This window comes from Lonchura striata, chromosome 2, assembly GCF_046129695.1.
Source record: "Lonchura striata isolate bLonStr1 chromosome 2, bLonStr1.mat, whole genome shotgun sequence".
NCBI lineage: Eukaryota > Metazoa > Chordata > Aves > Passeriformes > Estrildidae > Lonchura > Lonchura striata.
In genome coordinates, this window is record NC_134604.1 from 39,004,029 (window position 1) to 39,023,808 (window position 19,780).

The 19,780-nt window shown below is 36.8% G+C and overlaps 1 protein-coding gene across 1 annotated transcript in view; it reads right to left on the bottom strand.

Annotated features, from left to right (window-relative positions):
• The window catches only part of SLC36A4 (solute carrier family 36 member 4), a 90,278-nt gene that overhangs the window by 14,601 nt on the left and 55,897 nt on the right, over window positions 1–19,780 (bottom strand).

Sequence of the window (19,780 nt, forward strand, 5' to 3'; positions counted from 1 at the left end):
GATGGTTGGATCATCTCAAATGTAAACATCAAGTCACAGAAAGAAACTCTATTTTATAGGTTAGGCACAGCTGAACACCATGGAGAATTTGGAGAGCTGTTAACATGGTCAGACAATGCAACATGTCAACATTTTGCTCTCAGTGTCATGAACAGATATCCATACCTTGGTGGTAATGTTCTATATTTGTTTTAATGCAAGTTTAGTGTTTTACCCCACAGATGGAAATACTCATTATCTTTACCAAGTAATAATGCTTAATTAGCAAAATAATTTTTAATGGTTTAATTTTATAAAATGTAGTTATGTACTTTGCATGCATTATATAATATTACTTACACTTCATTACAAAAATAATACTTCAGATACTCTATAAAAAACCAAAAGGTATAGGAAGAAATTCTGTATTTAATAGCACCAAATGTTGACAGATTAGGAAGAGCTCTGTGAGATCCTTTCCCAAAGACCTTGAAGGATCTATTACAAATGAAATAAAGAACAGCTTTTGTGCTAAGGAACATTCTGATTTTATCCCTCCCTTTTGTTATCACAAGGTATTTCATACACTGTCAAGAAAAGGGATTCTTTTTGGATGACACAAATCACTCAATAATTACAGTGTAAAAAAGGAAGTCCTTCAATGAGGAGAAAGAGAAAATGACAAGGTTTTATCCATCCCTCCCTCTCATGGCATGAGTTTACAAGTATATCCATACAAGCACGTCCTCCTGTTTGAAGTGAGTTGCAGTATTTCAGCAAGCCAGGGGAAGGAAAAACACATAAAAAACCAAAATAAAGCAATAATGTCAAAACAGAAGCACCACAAGGATTTAATTAATTTAAATATGCTATAAATTTTTCCTTATTTTTGCTCTAACACTTTAAAGCTGCCTTTATTATGACAAGCAATCTTTGAAGTCCTAGCTCTGCAGTCTGGTGCAGTCATTATAATCAATCCACAGAGGACTTAATTCTCATACAGTTCCATCGGTTTCTCAAGACTCAGAGTTTGGTGCTTATTACATGTGGTAAGGGTGGATGAAACAAATCAAAGATTAAAAAATTGCTAATTTTGATGGAATGCAGTTCAGAATGCACAACAAGCTGCTACCACACAGAAATCTCTCTCTAATCCTTCAAAAACAAGGCAGAAATTTGAAAGTCTTTGTGAGGATCAGCTTATCAAGCCACAAATCATGAGTAACACTCAGGCATCATTAATATTCTAGCTTTTATGCTCATTTGAAGCACTAGCAAAGAAAATGCCTGGAGTGACTAATTCCAGCTATGAAGTTATTTTTTAAGAGACAATTGAAAGCAAAGCTACATTTCATCCTTATTGAAAAGAAAAAGAGGCACTAGAATGCAGGTACACAAAGCAGTACAAAAGTTATACTTTGATGGCCCTATTTGATTTATTTCTGTTTTCAATATAGAGTGAAAACCTCTCAAACATTTTCAAGGAATACTTTTGCTACTTTGCAATTTCCAAAATGCTTACTTGCAACCTGCTTATCATTTGTGGTATCTTGAAAGATCTCTGTATATTTGGCTCTCTGCACAGCAATGTAGCTATGCTTGAGGGAAAATTTATTTCCTCATCAATAAATTAGGAAAGTATTTTGAAAATAAGCTGCAAAACAACTTTGCAGCAGTGTTCTGCCAGACCTCATTTTAAGAGACTTACAATCAATTCTTTTTTTTTTTTCACTCAATGTACATTAAATATGGTATTTAGCTATTCAAATTTTAAATGCCCTCTCATGCTAACCTAGAAACGCAGAGGGGTATGATCAGTTTTCTCACTTTTTATGTGAGCTCATACCTTTTGTGTGATGCTGACTGTACTTCCCCTTCCTCCCCTGAGAAAGTAGAGGTTGTTCTTCAGCAAATACTGCTGCTACAGAAATGTAATCAAACTTTCTGTCATTCTTAAATTTACATAAAATCCTGAGTGCCACAAACATAGTACACAGAAGTATGTGTCAGTTCTCCAGTGAATTCTCCACATGGACAGAGTCCTTAGCAGGGAATTCACTGCACCACAGTTTGACACTAGAGCCAGTATCATTTGTCACTAGAGCCAGGTCTATTAGAGGCATTAAAAATAATTACCAACAGAAAATCAAAACAAAATATATGCAATGTGTAAACATAAAACATACCTGGTGATGTTTAGCTGAATAATTTCATTCTTGCTCAGTAGTCAAATCTTTCCACATGCTGCATTTGTGGATAAAACATGAAAGTGTGCACATCATTGCTTTAAACACTTCCCTGATCAGTTAGCTGAACTAGTTAGACCATTTTCTTCTACCAGCTTATTGTGAGGACAGCATATCCAAAGAGAAATGAAATCCCATAGGCTACAGCTGAGCCAGGCTTCTCTTTTCATCTTGTTTCCTAGTTTGAGTTAGAAAGTCATACTCCAAGGGAGAAATGGCTTCTGTGTCTAAGTTGCAAAGACTGGTAACAATCTGACAGGTAACAACATCTCTTAGCATTTTTCTCAATATTTTACATACATCCCTGAAGGGAATTTGACAATAACTTTCAGCTTCCTCTTCTCATAGAATTACCCCAGTCATATTCACTTGCTTTCTCAGTAGAATGTTCGAAAGGCCTCAGTTATAGCATGTACCTGAAAATGACTTGGAATTGTATCTAAGTGACTTTCAAAAGCATTCTCAGTAAGATCTTAAGTCTCCCCATTAAATTCTCAGACTTCACTGTCAGTTAGTCAGAGGAATATCATTGAGCAAATAGTGCTTAGCTGGTTTTGCTTAACGTTTTTATCTATTTTTCCCCAAAGCTGGACCACTCTCTAACTAAAATATTTATTGAGCTGGCTCCTCTGGAGAGGACAGTGTTCAGCATCTCCCAACTTACTAATTAGCCTGCTTATCTTTACTGGCAACATAAATATCCTATCTGCAAAAAGCAAAATCAGTAAAGGGATAAACTGACTATCCCACTCTTCTTTTAAGCCACAGCCACAGGGAAGACCACTTGACCAAACACTCACATCACTCTGGGCTGATTGATATCATTGAAGATACAGACAGAACTTTATAAGAAAGGGAAAACAATTTGTGCTGGACAATAAAATTAGACAGTTGTATAAAAATTTGCCTATATATAATGCCTTTCCTTAACCCATACTTGTCAGAAATAAAGATCAATTCAGCAACACAACCATGGGACAGAGTAAAGATTACAACATACAACAGCCTGAGACAGAGTTCTAATGCCTAAAATTCCCAAGATTTTATTGAGTAAATTCTTCAGACTTCATTTTCTACTATGCAGAGAAATATAAAGAAATAAATATAAACTTCAGAAATGTATGTTTTCTTTAATGAGATGGCTCACATAAGTAAGCTTATTTATTCAGTGCTGCAAACCAGGGAAGTCATCCCCTGGGTAATGGACCCATTTGTTCTTTTGCTGTAAAATGGCTTCCACAAAAAGACAGGCACATAATGTTAAAATCTGTTTTGAGTTACAGAATCACAAAGTATGTCAAATTGGAAAGGATCCATATGGATCATCGAGTCCCAGCTCCCTGCTCTTCACAGGAGCCATCTAATCTGGTTTTCAAATGTTAGGGAGACTTCATTTCCCTAGGCCATCAGACACTGATTGCACAACACTTTCAGAAGTTTGTTTTGTCTTTGCTGACTCACCCCTGCCCTGCAAGTAGTTCAGTTTCATTTTTATGTTACTAATTCACTGTTGATTAGAGTTTATCTTGCACTGTGTAGGCTAGGATTAAGCTAGAAAAGCAAGCGATCAGGAAGAGTAAATGATTTTTAAAGAATTTCTGAAGTGCAAGCTGTAACCTGTCACTGAAAGGAAAAAGGAATACCAATACACTGAGAATAAGTAATAATGCAAACCCAAACCCAACCTACAGGAGAGCTTTGGCCATGATAAAAGCAATCACTTCAGCTGCCTGCTCCACTAAGAGACCAGTAAGAGCAAAAGACCACTGTTTAAATTATACTGCAACTCTGATAGCTTTATGTTTAGAAAAGAGTTCTTTTATTGGTTTTACCTCTGTTGTTATGGTCATTTTATACTTAATTCTAATTCAAATATGTTAGTTCAATTTGCATCAAAACCTCCCCATCAGAAAACTGAAGTTTTTTCATCTTTAACTTCCGTATTAAAATCAGTTCAGTACAGCTTATTCCTGAGTTATGTGCTTTAGCTCTGATGAACATCACAAAAAAGGTTTTGTCCCAAAATAGCTTTAATCTTTGCTACAGTGTTTAAGACGTTTTCTTTAATTGATAACGACATTGACAAAGCGACTGAACTCATGCTCAGGAAGTCTACAGATGATACCAAGCTGAGTGGTACAGCTGGCACTCCTGAAGGATGGGATGCCATCCAGAGGGACCCGGGAAAGCTCAAGAAATGGATACATGGAAACCTCAGGAGGTCTTGTTAAGAGTGCTGCATCTGGACTAGGGCTCTTGTATGAACACAGGCTGGGGGATGAACAGGTCAGAGCAGCCCTGCTGAAAAGGACTTGGGGGTGCTGGTGGCTGAGAGGCTGGACATGACCCAGTCATGTGCACTCACAGCCCAGATAGCCACACGTGTCCTGGGCTGCATCCAAAGCAGCGTGGACAGCAGGGCAGGGAGGGATTCTGCCCCTCTGCTCTGCTCTAGAGACACCCGACCAGGGTGTCCAGCTCTGGAATCCCCTACATAAGAAGGATGTGGGCCTGCTTGAACAAGTCCAAGGGAGGACCACAGAGATGATCTGAAGGACGGAACACCTCTCCTACGACGAAAAGCTGAGATGCTGGTGAGAGAGTTGGGGTTGTTCAGCCTGGAGAAGAGAAGGCTCTGAGGAGACCTTCTAGCACCTTCCAATACCTCGAAGGAGCTCACAAGAGAGCTGGAGAGGGACTTTTCACAACAGCATGTAGTGAACAAGGACAACAACAAGGAGTAATGGTTTTAAACAGAAGGAGGGTGGGTTTTTATTAGATGCTAAGATTAAATTCTTTAATGTGAGGGTGGTGAGACGCTGGCCCAGGATCCACCCCTGGAAGTGTTCAAGGTCAGGCTGGATGGGGCTCTGAGCAACATGTTCTAGTGGAAAGTCTTCCTGCCCATGACAGGGGATTGGAACTAGATGGTCTTTAAGGTCCCTTCCAACCCAAATTATTCAAGTGTGTGTACCCAGATGGAGGCCATCAAGAGCACTGGATCATGTAGTCTTACTGCAGTTTAAATGGCTTCCTGAGAGAAGCATAGCTCACTTTTTGATCTCAACAGACACTTTTATTACTGGCAGGCTTGTCACTTTCAATTCAACGTACTGAGTGTCAAACAGTTACAAAGCTGCATCAGGATGAGTAGTTGAAAACAGCACATCAGCTGATTTGGTTGTTGCCATACTAATGCTCTTCTGAAAACCCTGAATTAGCTACACTAAAAGAAATGGAGATGGAAGGAGGTGAAACAAAAGGAAAAGTAATGATTCTCAAGGAAGGAAAATGCCAGAATGATGATAAATGTAACAAGGTAATGTGATGTGATGTGATAATAAATATTTAGACATCTATAATACAGCTGTGGAAAGAGTTCATTGTGATAAATGCAAAAAAAAAATCTTTCAATTTTATTTCACACAGGTCTATTTCATTACAGAAAATTTCTCATGCCTTCATTGAACAAAAATCCCACTTTTGACTTCAGACAATTTTGTTGTAAATAGGTACCAGCAGAGAAACACAGAAATATTGTAAGGAGGACATAAATTCATTTTTAATTCTACCATATAATAAAATTGATGCAGCACTGTGTTATTTTGCACAGGTTCCCTTTTGACTTCAGACAATTTTGTTATAAATAGGTATCAACAGAGAAATATGGAAATACCATGAGGAGGACATAATTTTATCTTTATTTCTACCACATAATAAAATTCATGCAGAATTGTGTTTTTTGCATACGTTCCTTTATACCTAGAAGTCTATGCCATGCAGAATTTATAATCAAACAAAAAGCTATATATAAGAGGCAGTAGTTGCACATCAGGACAAAAATGGCTGCCTGCTTCAACATGAACTGTTTTTATAGTACAAGTCTAACAAAATATAGTCTCAGAAATAAAAAGGCAGCCTACTCTATATTGCTGTTCAACTGCCTGTAAAACTGTACACTAAAAATGAAGCTTTTCAGAAATTATATTGAAAAGGGTCCAAAATTATTTCACTTCTCCATTCAAGAAAACAAAATTAAATTTAAAAAAAGGCTTTTCCTGTATAATAATAGTACAGTTTAAAACTGTATAAAATAGAAACTTCTGAAATCTAATGCTGCTGAAAACCCATGCTTTTAGAAAAGATCTACTTCAATAAGTACAGAGGAGCAGCCTGCAATGCTTGACAAGCTCCAATCAACTTCGTAGCACGGCTTAGTTGAGGCTTGACTATGCAATGAGTGATGTAGCAGCTGCAGAATGCTCACAGTCGAACACTCTCCAAATAAGCACACTTCTTACATCCTAAGTGTTGACACAGTAACTCTCTGTAAAACTAGTGAATAGAACTTGGAAGTTCTGGTCATTTTTCAAGTTTTTACCATGTTAAAGACAGAAAAAACCGTAAAGCTCAATGAGCTTGTTTAATCTTCTTCCAAAATACAAGTCAATATTTAGTTATCAGCTTGAGAATTACTTTAGGGATGTGTCGCGGTTTGACACGAAAAAAGAATTTTCTCGGAAGAAGTAAATTTGGATATTGACCAGTTGAAGGTGGACACGCCTCTGAGAACACAGAGGGGTTAACAGCAGAATTCCCAGGAGAACTCGCTCTCTTTGGTTCCGCTCAGCCGCAGTGCAGCCTCTCCCCTGCCCGGCCGTGGCTGGGTGGGGAGGGGAAGGGCCATGGCCTGACTGAGGTGGGCCCAAGGGTGGAGGGACTGGAACCGGGCTGGCCCCTGCAGATGGAAGGGTGGAGAAATCTGGGATGTCTCCGTTCCCCCCCAGAGTCGAGAGAAAGTGACAGCGTCAGTTTTGTTAGCAATATACCGCGGGAAAGCAGGAGAGCGAGGGGGGCCACAAGGTGCCCAGCTGCGTGTGGGAGCCGGAGTCTGGGCATCGAACCATCCCTGGGAGTTCGGACTTTTAACCCTTCCTTGAGAAATGAAAGATTTGTGAATTTTCCTTTCCCCTCCTCGGTTTGAAAGAGAGGAAGAGGGACACCTTGGACCCTGGGCTGTTAGAAGGAGGAATTCTAGATGGGAGGAGATGATGGAGTGGCTTTTGGATGGACTTTTTCTTGGTAGTCACAGTCTGAACCGATCTTTTCCTCCAAGAGAGACTGTATTTTAGGAGATTGCCGGTGAGCCAAAGAGACCATGCTTCAGCTGGGAAAAGACAGAAGTGGAGCGAACAGAGGAAAGTTAGGGGGTTTGTGGTGGTGCCCCCTGTCCTCAAAGAAGGAGAAGAGAAGAAGAGCTCTGTTTTTGGACCCTCGGTCCCAGGGGGAAATGCGGGGGGGACTGTTCCCCAAAAAATGAAAAACTGAGCTGTTGTTTTTTCTCCTCTTGGCAGGGCATCCTTGAAAGGAAAAATCCTAAAAGCAGTCTGTCCATCCATGCATTGGTGGTGAGAGCACTGTGCAGGGAAAGGAGAGGGTCACCATTGGCAAACTTTTTCTCCGGGCGGTGCCACATGTGACAAGGAAACACAGGATGTGGAGCTGTGTTTCTTGGGGGTCTGTGGCACAGGAGAGACTCTGTTCCCTCGATGGACTGAGTACTGATTGTCTGGGGGGTGGAAACCTGATTGGGGTCCAGATTGTGTCTCACTGTGGTTTGTTGGAGTTGGGTGGTGGGAGGAGGAATACTTTGCAAGGTTTTCATTTTGATCTTTGTGTGGCCTTTTTTTCCTTTTCTTTTTTCTTTTATAGTAGTAGCTTAATAAAGTTTTTTTCCCTGTTATTAAGCTTGGGCCTGCTTTGCTCTGTTCTTGATTGCATTTCACAGCATTCAATTGAGAGATTGCATTTTCATGGGGGCACTGGCATTGTGCCAGTGTCAAACCATGACAGGATGAGACTGGTCCTGTTTTTTTCTGTCCCCTCATAGATCACACTGACGTACACATCTAGTGTGTACCTTAAAAAAAGTCTGTCTAAGCACAACTGCCAGTACCCCTAATGCTGTCACACACATCCAACAGAGAAATCCTTCTGCATATTAAAAGACACAATCTGTTTGTTTTCTCAACAGGTTCATATTCAAAAGTTCTAAAAGCTTGCAGTTGTTTTTATAAAATACTTTCACCTATTTCAAATAAACAAATAAAAATAATTCAAATAAACTTAGAGGCCGTGGCCCTTCATAGTCATGTATATTCACTATGTGCTATTGATGTTCTGTAATTAACCAAATACTTTATGGTACTGGATATTAAATAGTCTAAACTTTACCTGGTTTCATGTTACCACATTATGGTGCAAATTGGACTATTTATGGTTGACTTTACTCAGATTTGCTAACAAAAAACCACAAAGTGTGGGACAAAATCAAAAGCATTATAGTATGACCTTAGAACACAGCAGTTTGCACTGTTAAATGTTTTAATGGATCACTTAAATTTTAAAAAAATTAAACACTAGGAACTTTCAGAGAAATTGGATTAAAGCTACTTCACAGCTGGCCAAGATGTATACTCAACTGCAGAAAGACTGAAATCAGTGCAACATAATTTAATCCAAATTATTTGCTGTGGCCAAATTTTCCAACACAGGTCCTTAAAAATAGTCAGTATTAAACCTCCCCAGTATTGTATCTGTGTGTTATGGCATCTAAATAATCTGACTGCTTTCCTCACAGCCTGACCACCTGCAGTTGTATAAGACAAACTAATGAGGTAAATATCATTGGCAGGCTGCACCAAAGTATCAGGCTGTGTAAATCTGAACATTGCTATGTTTTCATACAGTCAAAGCTAAATACCCCTTAGGCACCTCATCAAGCCCTAAATTGCTTCCCATGGATAAAATGAAATTAAAGATGACTTACATGTATCATCACAAGGATAATTCACAACAACTATCTGAATGACAGCATTTAATATAAGTGTCAGACACAGAGCAGCGTGACTTGAGGAACAAAAATAAATCCTCCAAGATCTGCAACATCCAAAGATAGCAAGAGAAAAGCACTAGGAAAAACACCTGTCTCGTACACGTCTAAACTTTCTCAATTGTATATTTAATATTTGAAATTTTTATATTTGGCCTACTTATAGAGATCAAATTCAAAGGTATCTTTTCCCAATTCTAGAGAGTTGAATCTTTGCCCGAGTAGTCAAATGAAGGAACTGGAACATTTCATTCAGCAGTAATGAAGTCAAAACTTGAAATGCTGAAGTAGAGATAGTGAACATTTAAACAACAGAGTTAATTAACATGCAGATCTGACAGGTGATGAGAACATTATGAAAAGTGATTAGTCTGCACTGGGAGAAAAGAAAATGTAAAAATACAGTTAGATTTTTTGGAGGATGATGTTTCAAAAATTCAATGACTAAAATCCTGACAGGAAATGAAAAATAAAGCTTGATAAGCCTATTTATTTTGGCTCATAAGTATTTGCTTAAAATGAAAAAATATCGCTTCTTACTCCAATAGACTTTTGTGATTTTGACTTGGGTTCAGGTATTAGTCCCATTCCATGAAAAGTATTTCAAAAAATGTGCAATACTTTTATAGGAAGACAACCCCCCCTCCCCCCTTCCTATGTTAGATGTACCAGGGACAGATGAAAGCACTCCAAACTGCAGAAGTACAAAATAATGCAAGGAATGCATTTTGAATCCTTATTGTATAGATGATGAATGTTTAAGAGCCTGGTCTTGAAATCATAATATGGACAAACTAAATCTATTAATTGCCTTAGTGGTCTGTTTGTGAGAGTGGGATCTCTTACGTTCCACCTTTAATGTAAGTGCTTTTCACAAATCTTTGACAACCAGAAGAGTATGAAGGCAATGTATATATTTGTATATATAGAATATAATTTGCTCTCTTGAAAATAGAAGGATCAAGACTGTACAGGCAATCTTGATTTCATGATTTCATAATGTCAAAGCTTCATAGCAAAACTACGGAATACAAATTGAGACCAGACTTGAATACAAAACTGCATTCTGCATATTGAATGTGTTTTACTGTTTTGAAATAATATCAGATTTACCAGGTCAAAATCCATGCAATTTTTCAGCATTCACACTATCATATTGACAAAAATGTTTTTATCAACAGGAAAAAAAGGCTAGAAGAAAAACTAAAAAATCATGATTCCTAAGTTTTATTTGAGAGCTATTTCGTAAATGCTCCTTTTCTAGCAGCAGCATATAATAATTTTTCTTCTATTTGCTTCAATTAAAAAAACTAAAACCCCCCATTTCCAGCTTAAGTAAGCATCTATACTGACAGCTCTCATCATCACACCCCTCACACTAGCTTTAAATAACTTCCTTATCAACCTTAGAAAGTTTAGTCCTCCACAGGTATTTGCACTAAGTTCTGCCTTCCATGGGTACCTTGAAAAGCCAGTGCTAAGGGCAATCATGGATTTCCTTCTCATCTGAGTCTAAGAAGAATGAACTTTCCACCACATTTTCCAATTTAAATGGAAGCCTCCTGAATAACTCAATTTAAATCAGTGCAGTGATAATTAATATGCAAATGATACACACTTGTTCCCTCAGGATGCCACAGTTCTGGGGTTTTCCCTCAACATGAATGTGATGGATACAAAGCATACTATATCTATTTCTCTTTATCCTTAAGTTTTTTACAAAAGCAACTTTAGAAATGTCTCTGCTTTTAGAAGCATTATGCTTAGTAAGGACTGAGGTAGATACATTTCACCTTTTTCTCTCTCATCCCTTTATTTGCTCATTTCATCTATCAAAACACAGAACTTCACAAAATCAGTGTTTTAACTCCTCTGGAATAGGATAAGTTAGGAAAATTATTTAGTTTTGATTATATTTTAGTTCTTTCTGTGCAGGAAAGAACTGTCCATGATTATTTCAATGTCCAAGGTATTCTTTATCAGCTAAAGTAGATTGCTTAGAAATGATGATTGATTATGAGTAAGAAATCCCTAGGAAGATTTTCAGTTTCATTTATTGGTTTAAGAAGCCTGAATTTAAAAATGTAGCAACGATGCCATAGATCTCCGTACATAATATGTTTCTTGCAGCATAGTAATTCCTAATTTGAGTGCAATGAAAGATCTCACAAATAATCTCTAATAAATGTATTTTCTAACTTGTGTATGGCATCAGCAATGCTAATGAAGACTTTCACGACATTAAAAAAAATTACAACAGGAAATACTACAAAACCATTTGGGGAACAAGGGTTTGAAATGAACAGTTTCACAGAATTGCTGAAAATCTCTCCCCAGAGAACTTCTATTGATAATCCGTTCTGCTCCTAGAACTCACAATACAGCTCTGCTTCAGCAAACTATGGGACACCTCGCTTCTGTGGCTTCTTCTCCTCTTTGTGTTCCTAAAAATTGAGCAATCAGATGTAAATCATCACCATAGTTAGACTTTTGTGTCAAGTTTTGTTCTCCTAACCACTAAACAATGTACTGCAAATTATTTTGGGTTTAAGAAAGTTGTTGCTGCTATTTTCTGAGAGCAGGTTAATTTGCAAACCCGATAGTATTTTAAAAATCTTTTATCTATTGTAAAAGTGATGTTTACCTAACTCATGTTTGCAAGGTGCTCTACAATCATGGTGTATGTGAAGCACCAGCATCAATTTTCCACACTGGAATTGCCTTTGGAAAATTGTAATTGTAATGTAATTTCATCACAGTATTGCAAAACTAGAGAGAACACAGCAATCTGTGACTGAGGCACTTCAACCCTCACCATTTTAACAAGATCAACTATCCTCTTGTTGTTTGTCATGACCATCTGACAAAATCCAGTAACTGTTAAAAGAATTAAAATCCAGACACTTCACCAGAATTGACTCTTCATACAATGAAAAGCAGACCACATTAGAAAAGCACACCACTAGAAAATGAAAGGAGGTTTCATATGCCTGAGAGTACATTCCTGTACCAAGTTTAAGTGGGCTGAATTTGGAAGACTGATTCACTCACAAGAAGCACCTCTACACCATTTGCGTAATCATCAGATATTTCTTGAAATATGCTTATGTAAACAAAACAACCTTGAGAATGTTTTAGGTGTATTTTTAAAATGAAATGTTTGCGTATTTTTCTATCTGCAGTCATGTATTTCACTTCAGTAATTATTATCTTGTTTCTCCAACTTTCTGCTGCAACCACTGCTTTGCTTGTGTGAGAGGTCATATCCCTCAAAGCAGAGTTGAGCTCCTCTATGATTTGAAATTGCCTTTGTCCTCTCCAAAGGATGCTGACGGCAGAGATGCTCCTAATTTTAGCATAACAGGGAAGTATCAAATGTTGGACTGAATGAGTCTGGTCTTGTGATTTAAGCTAGATAGGATAAATCTGTGTGACTCAGAAAAAATTAAGCTAAAATGTTATGGAGTTCTAACATATACCAAACCAGCAAATTTTTAAAGTTTCTATGTATGCAATTTTGAGTCTTTTCTGAGTGATAACAAGCAACTCATCAGGAAGCTGTAACATTTTCTCGTAGCGAAATAATCCTAGTTCACTCTTGCAACAGCATCTCTACTGCCTACATAAATAGGAACTAATGGATTCAGCTCCAGAACTCATTTTTGCCTATGGAAGTATCAAGGCAACAGGAACCAGCAGTTAGAGGAAAAATATGCTATGGAAAGGGGAAAGCATTATCTTCCTTAAGACGCTGGGAGAAAGAAAGAGAAGCCTAGAGCAGACCTATGGAGCTCCAGATCTAATGGCACAGGGATGTACAAATAGTGTATACTCACTCTTCATTATCAGGAACCACTCAAACTACAAGCACTTGTAAAGCATGATAGACATGAGTCCAACACCTGGAAGCACTCAGTGAGAGCTAAATCCTTTTATTACCTCTGCTGTTCAGTGTACGTATTGATTTTGAAAACATTTCCAAATTATTGCAAAGCTGAAGGATCAAATCTATCTTGTTACCTATGGGTGGATGCTTCAAATTTGCTGAATAACCTCACACTAGTAATGTTCCTCACTGACAGGTATCAGGAACTAAACTGTGAAAAAAATATTCAAATATCTACTGGATGTCAGAAATGTCAATCACCAAGCAATCACCACTTTTCTTCAGTTACATTTGTTGTGTGGCTCAGCACTTCAGAAAATGAGATGTCTAGATCTAGGCTATATTAATTGCAGGCTTTCATTCCTTAAAATGCTGTCATCTTGTAAACCTGGGCAATATAAGGAGAATTTATAATTTAGTCACATTCTATACCTTGCTATTTGACTGGCCACATATTTTGACTGGCCATAAATATAAAAACCTTTTATGTTTATATGAGGAGTTTTAATGAACTGGCTATCTTGTGTCCTACACCTCTTTCACTAATAAAGATATCTTAAAGGGCTTCTATGTCACTCTACCTATCAAATGTTCCACTGAGTTGTGACTCATAATCTTCCACAGGAAATACTGGGATTTTAAAATGTACTGCTTTTTCAACTAAATCTCATATTTACTCTTCTGAACCCATCTTCTTTAATTCAAATGTCTCCATGATTTAGGCTGAATTTTCAAAGTATTGCATTAGCTTTAAGAACAAGGAGAACTGAGATCTAAGGAAAGTTTGTTCTTAAAATACATTTAAAACACATCTTAAAACATTCTTAAATGTATTTCAAAATTATATTTTTAGACTCAAAGGATGTACACCTGCATAGCTCACGAACATACTGGTTGGTGCATGTTTGACAAAGAGCCACAAAGACCACTCATGGATTGAGCATTATTCATGAGAGAGCTGAGACAGCAGGGACTGTTCAGCCTGGAGAAGAGATGTAGACCTTGTCAATGTATACACTTACCTCATGGGAGTAAGCAAAGAATAGAGACAGAAGTGTCACAGTGCTGCCCAGTCAGAGGGCAAGAGGCAGCAGACACAAACTGAAACAAAAGAATTTCTTCCTGAACGTGAGAAACAACCTCTTCCCTGTGGTCAACACCAGAGCTAGTCACCCAGAGGGGCTGTGTAGTCTCAAAGGTACTCAAAACAGGCCTGACAAGCTCCTCCAGGGTGCCTTCCTTCCTACCTTTACTGTCCTATGACTCTAGATTTGCTTTTATGTTTTCATTACAAGACTGTTATATTTTTTATTTGTATCATGGAACTGTTTATATATATGTGCTATTTATCTATTTTTTCCAGGTTTCTTTGTTTGGTTGATTTTTTTGTTATTGGAAGTTATGCCTGGAAAGGTGAATAAAATAACACACATACTGTATGCAGAAACAAATATATGAACAATTCAAAAGTTCAGTGTTTTTCAAAAGTAAAAGAAATCCGTATCAGCTTCAGATAAAAACATAAATATGTTTTTGTATGTTTTTATTTGAAGCTGGTAAAATGTAGGAATAAGTAAAATTTGACTACATAAAGGATATAGAGTTGCATGGACAGATTAGAAGAAAGAAGAACATGACTAATTTAAATGGCAATACTGAGCATAAAGTAAGAAAGAATAAAGGTTGACTTCATAAAGTCTAAACAGAGTAAGTACTTGCATGAACTTGGTAATAAAAGCATTTACCTTTTTCAGTGTGACATTATAGCTAATGAAGGTTTAAAGGATTGCATATTTTCACTAATCTGATTTTTGGGTACTTACAAAACAAACAGAGTGAAACAATTTAATCTATTAATGTAATGGCTTTTACAGTGCACAGGAAGAACTAGAAGACTTTCCAAGCTTGTATGATTGTAAATTATGTGCAATTCTCAAAGACAGACTCTGTGAATACCAGCATTTGAATACCAGCATTTTTAACAACACAGAAGTCTGTATTTTATACTGTCCTAGATACCCTGTGTCTAATTATCTTGATACTAAGATTCTTTTTAAATGAGCAAAGAGTGTTTATTTTTCTCTAGAGCCTGGACCTTCCGAGGTCATTAACTGCATTGTGAGAACACCACGAAAAACCAAAGTATTTGCAATGAGTCACATATGTGCTAAATGGCACAGATTCCCCAGATCTCCAAAGTACCTAATGATTAGGGCATCTCTTGAGAGCACTTGGACAAGCAAGTAGGTGGTAAGAACATAAGATGGCAACAAAGGAACATCTAATTATCCTAGTAAGTATATGCATCACAAGTTCAGTGGCCATCCTCTAAAGAGAAGATAAGGCACAATTTAGACAGTGTAGGTAACATGTTTTACAGCCCCACAAGACAAAAACATACAAACTAGCATTGTTATTCCAGGGAGAAAAGATGCTGTTGATGTAGATCAAGGACAAACAGAAATAACCCTATGTCCACATTAAAAAAAAAAAAAAAAACCCCAAAAAAAACAAAATTAGATTCAACATTGATGAAGCCTCAAATTTAACATCTGGTTTGTAACAATAGAATGTAATATTCAGTTCTTCCATGAATACATCATATCCCAAGAGGACATTGTAATATGATGACATGGGAGAACATTTTACAAGTTGGGAACTGACAGAATGAAGGCTTTTTATCCAAGCAAAGGGAAGACTCTTTTGCTACAAAAAGTTGGTACGTAATTGTGTTGTAAATAGAGTATGTAGTCTTTAAAATTTCTGACATATTTCATGTAGATTTTTCTAACATTTTTACATGCAATTTGTCAGCATCCATAGTGATATTTTAAAATGCAACTTAAACATGTAAGCCATTAAATATTATTTTGCTACAATCAGAAAAAGTCCACAGGTTTTGTATACTCTCAGTGCACAGGGTCTCTGGATTTGTTTGGACTTCTATTAGCCTGAGCAGATTTTTGCTTGTTTTAACTGTGAGTACAATTTTTTAGCCATCAAACAGTCAAACTGACTTTTCCCTAATTTTTTCTAGCTTAGTTCTGAGACTACAGTACATGTTAACATGGGATATGAGTGTTAGTGTCATTGCAACTGGACTACTAACAACTGGAATACAACTAATTCAAGTACAACTAATTGTACTTAAATTATACTCATATAATATTAGGATTTATTAACAAAACTTTACATCTGTGTAATTTATTCTGTCTTAGCCCATAGCAAAATTCTGTGCAAAAAAACCCCAAACAACAAACTTAGGAAAAAGTTATATTTGAGATTTTAGCCAAACATATGTATTCGTATGTTTTCTGTTTTTGTATCACAATGAAGATGTTGATCATAGAAGTTCACTCTTAATCCACTGTATGTTTCTTTAACTAAGTTACAATACTGCCAGTTTCAGAAGAAACCATCCGATTATTTGATACTCATCAACAGCATTTTGTAATTTGTACTAATCCACTTCCACACTTTCTCTTGTAGCTGTTAAACATTTTTCTTCCTGACACACTATCTCACATACACTATGTCTCTTCTCCCTTTATAACCATGAACATCTTTCACTTCTCTAAAATAAGGATTCATCTTTTCCCATTTGTTTTAAGGAAACTGCTACAGATCCCAGATTTCTTCATGCATCTTATCCTTCAGGATCTATAAAAACCACACACATGAAGGCTCAGTCCTAAACATTTCACTCAATTCATTGGCTTGGGATTGGGTTAATGGCTAGAAAGATTTTTTTTTGCTAAACATCTAATTAAAATTTTCAGTTATTTAAGGGTTTTTTAACTACATATTGATTGATAAGCATCAGCATTTATAGAACAGAAAAATCCCTACAATTACATTATAGTTTTCAGCTTTCTCACATGAAGGTCACTGGAATGAAATGGAAATGGAGAAATAATTGCAATTTGGTCCATAAGACAGAATTACTACCTGATTATATAGCAGGGTAAATAAACTAGACTTAATTGAGATGCTGCAGCATGTCTTCCACTCCCAGCAATGTGCAGTGTTAGCCTGGTCTTGACTGGGGTCTCTGCCTTCTTTCTGTGCAGTGAAGGCAGTGTCTTTAACAGGACTCTGCATTTCATATTGAAATATACTTTTTACAAAAAAATTCTCTCCTTGTAATTTAAAAAAAATATTCTCCATGTCCTAGATTGTAGGAGTTACAGACAAACCTCAGGAGAGAGCAAATCCCTGCAACTAAAAAAGATGGAGATGCAAACAGTACTGTGGAGGACCATAACAGTTGGGAGTCATTCCCTAGAAGTACATGGACTGTCTTTAGAACAACACTACAGCAGTGCTTGACATCTCAAAATCCAGGTTGAAAAACATCATACATACCCTACAAAAATCCTGGAATGGACGGGACTTGATGACTCTGATAGCAGAAAGCCTCTCCTTTAAATGCCTTGGAAAGGAAATCCAATCACATTCCCAACATGAACAATTGAAAAATCAATTCAAATGCCTGTTAAAGGGAAAATTTTTGCTTGGTTTTGAATTCTCTGCTGCCTCTTAGAAGGATGAGAAGCTATTGACTGTATCTGTAAAACAAGTTATTGGAAAAGATCACAGAAGTTTACCCACCATTTACACTACTGTAGAATATTTGTTTCCTATTTATGGAAATCTCAGATCCTGACTGCTACACTTCTAAGTAAGATATACAGTTGCAAAATTAAAGGTCTTAGTTTGTTTATTCCCAAAAGCATAAGTGCAACATTGAAACAGATTGTGCAATTTGTCTCTTAGTTTCCAAATAAACATAGGAGACAATGCAATTAAATTTTGGAATGCAGAAGCACACACAAAAATCAATTTTTGTTAAGAACGAAAGATTTGAACCTGTAAAGAAAGAAGCTAAATCCATCCGAGATAATCAGTGCATGCATTGACCAGCTTAGCATATAAACTACTAACAGCTATATCAAACTGCTCCAGTCTCTCCATCTGTGAATCTTGTTGATTGGAACTTCCTTGAGATCAGAAAGAAACATTTCCAGCACCATCAGTACTCTCTCATTCCTGGAGGCAATGGGTCTCCAAGAAAAAATGATAGTATCATATTTCCTCCGCCATTCAGCTGTTTGGCCCTACTTTGTGTAATCTCTCCCTGCAAAACATGCCTTTCCTGCATGAGCTCCAGAAACTCCCAGATCCCCAGTGGATTGTTTTAAGGTCTGCCATTATCCCTTCTCACTGAGTTAGAGGTCAGGCAGACACATCACCTACTCTGCAGTTCTGCAGTGGTGCTGCAGCCAACACCCACCACTGGAGAGCAAATAATTATCTTGCTCCTTTGCGTCATAGTTTGCACCACTACAGTTCTACACTGATTAAAAAAGCTGCAATGAAAACCAAATTGCAACCTTCTGAAAGGGCTATGGAATTATGAAATTAAGGGAACTACAATTATATACTCAATTACCCAACACTGTTATTTTAAAAAGCTGCCGTTTAAGAAACTCAATTCTAAATCATGAGCTGTAGTAAATTACTTCATTGCACATACTGTATCAATTTAAGGTCAAACTAAATTACATTTTAAATAACTCACTGGGCTTTGAACAATTCTCAAGATTCTAGTGCAACTTTGGGGTTCAAGAAGTAACTAACTAGATAATGAAGTTACCAACCTCAAAAAGTTCATGTTCATCTATAAATAAAAGTTTAAGCATTCTAAAAAATTCCTTTGCTTCAAAATTTAAACAGTACACCATGCACAAAAGTACTCCAATGCAGGAATAAATCAGCACAGAACTTCTATAAAAATGGAGAAAAGCAAAAAATAGTTAAGTTTTGTTTTGTAAACCTACTGGTACTAAGGTTGGAAGAATTGTTCAGCTAGAAAAAGCTGAAAAGTATGTCCAGTTTTACAAATTCTCATGCTCTCAAAATGTGTCATTATTACCAATAATTCAGTTAATACTTCTGCAAGTGAAATCCTTATAAATAATATAAGTCTTTCTCCTTCAAAATTACTTTTTCCTATGCTTTATTTTAACAGTATTTATGACAGAGTATTTTTTTAAAAAAAAGATTTTTTTTATATTACGAAACTGAAATTTTTCCTTAGGAAACCATTTCTCTGAAACTCCAATTTTCCATGGTTCCGTGCACATGAAAGAAATTAAATATTTAATACTGCTGCACAGTGTAGGGATTCCAAACAAATGAACTTTGTGATGAGAAAATGGCAAAAGAAACTAGGAAATTAATAATAAAAAGAGACCTTGAAAGGACATAGAAGCACAGTCTCTTTCAGGCCCTCTCAACACATACCAGTAGCCAGTTGAAATTTTAAATAGCCCAGGCAATACTGATGATCACAGCATGAATTCCAAATAGAGGACAACAAAAGTATAAAAGCTTATTTTAAAAGAGCAAGTGTTTTCCTGCAGAAGAAGAACAACAATAGATAATTCTTAAATTTTTATTTCCTGTGAAATTGCATCAAAACCCAGGTAATACTTTCCTAATGTTCAGCATCCCATAGAGGATTTATGGTTTCACAAAGAAAAGTGATTCTTTAAGCAATTACTGGTGCCTTGTGCATTATCCAACTCTCCAAAAGATGCATTATCCCTCTTTGGCAATACTGTCAACCAGTGGCTTCTATAAAGCCTCTTCAAGGTCCTCTAATTTCATAGCTACATGAAGTGCATCAGTGAGAAACATGGTATCATGACTTTCCTGGTTCAGACAAGGAATTGACAGCAGCAAAGAATGTATTTTATGGTCTCTGTCCATAAG